General features: G+C 32.4%; 1 protein-coding gene across 1 annotated transcript in view; it reads left to right on the top strand.

Moving 5' to 3' along the window:
* LOC106881713 (putative lipoyltransferase 2, mitochondrial) overlaps window positions 1–1,923 on the top strand; it is a 15,378-nt gene that overhangs the window by 658 nt on the left and 12,797 nt on the right. The window lies entirely within an intron of this gene.

The raw sequence follows: 1,923 nt of genomic DNA on the forward strand, positions 1-1,923 counted from the left end.
TAATCGACTAGTTCCTTCCACAAAATATCAGGCCTTGTGCCTATAGTAGAAAAGAAAGGATTATTATTATTAAGGAGTTAAGGCAGCGCGAGCTGGCAGAATCGTTAGCAGGCCGGGAGAAATAATTAGCGGTATTTCGTCCGTCTTCACGTTCATATTCCGCCGAGGTCGATTTTTGACTTTCATTCTTTCGGGGTTAATGAAATAAGTACCAGTTATCGGCTATCCTCCACTCCCAAAATTTCAGGCCTTGTGCCTGTAGTAGAAAGGATTATTATAATTATTATGAAGGCGGCAAGATGGCAGAATCGCCGGGCAAAATGCTCAACAGCATTTCAGCCGTCTATGTCCAACGTTCAAATTCCTACTTTCGGGGTCGGTGAAACAGGTATCGATTGAACACTGAGGTCGATGTAATTGACTTACTTCTTCTTCCAAAATTTCAGATCTTGTGTTTATAGTAGAAATAATTATTTTTGAAAAGAAGGACGTGGATAACAGAATCAGTAGACTTCTAGGCACATATTGCAAAATGTTGTTGTCCAATTCCATTTAAATCCTTTCTGGTTAATACAATGAGTACCAGTCAACTACTACTACTAGAATCAATTAAATCAGCTTTCCTACAAAATTGTGCCCATGTGGTAATCATCATTGTTGTTCTGTCCATTCTCCAGCTATTCATTCATTATGGGTATGATGTTGGAAATTCTTTCTTACTGACCAGATTTACCTTTTCATTAAGTATCTATGCTTTTGCCTACCAAACCCATTTACGTTTTATTTCGGAACAGAAATGTGCATGTTTATGTTAGGGAACAAGTTGCGCGTCATTTGCAGGCTATGAGAATCTTTGACAAGGTGTGTGAGTAGGAGAAGAGCTAGAAAGAAAGAAAGAAAGAGGGGGAGCTAAGTTATTTCTCAGACACAAAAAACATTTTTGTCGTAGAAACTTCAATTGGTTCTTTAGATATGGTGATAAAATTAATTAAGATCCACCAAAGTAATATTTCGTCAATAAGTAACACCAGGTACAGCTAAATCTGCTGAGAGCATCATTGCTGCGATACTAATCTCATTTAAAACTACATATTTTTCGCTTTACTTTATACATTCAATTAATAACAAAAGGCTTGCAACACACACACACATACATATATCGAGTTAGAAAACAGAGACATCTAATGGATACTAATTAATTTATTAATTAATCAACATATTCATCCACATTTGTTTTATTTCACAAACAAAATAAAAATTACATAACATATATAAATATATAACTCTGCATTTTAAATACCTTGTAAGGAAAATCATCAGAGTGCGCAGAGGACAATAAGGATTACATTAGGATACTTTTGGAATACACAGAATATATATACAGATATCTGTATATTCTGTGTATTCCAAAAGTATCCTAATGCAATCCTTATTGTCCTTTGCGCACAAATTATTTAAAATGCAAAATTAAATATTCAAATATGGTTTGTAATTTTAATTTTATTTGTGAAATGAAACAATAGTTGGCGAATATGTTGATTAATTAATTAATTAATTAGTATCCATTAGATATCTATTTTCTAACACGATAAAAATGATATAATACATTCATTGAAGATATATATAGTCAGTGTTAATAAACTTTTATTAACTTTTATTCATCTTATCACCATCTTCTCTTGTTTTATATAATATTAATAATACTATATATGTGCCTGCTTTGTTAAGCATTCAACCAGTCTAATCTTGGCTATTTTTATCCCTCCGAGGTTTATATCCTCACTTGTACCGTGATATATATATATATATATATATATATATATATATATAAATATAAACGTAAGCAGAGTTAGCGGTTATTGTAACCGACTAAGGGATAAAATATCCATATTTACTATCGGTATAAGTTACCTGTGTTATCTC

The sequence above is a fragment of the Octopus bimaculoides genome, chromosome 3 (genome assembly GCF_001194135.2).
Source record: "Octopus bimaculoides isolate UCB-OBI-ISO-001 chromosome 3, ASM119413v2, whole genome shotgun sequence".
NCBI classification, from domain to species: domain Eukaryota; kingdom Metazoa; phylum Mollusca; class Cephalopoda; order Octopoda; family Octopodidae; genus Octopus; species Octopus bimaculoides.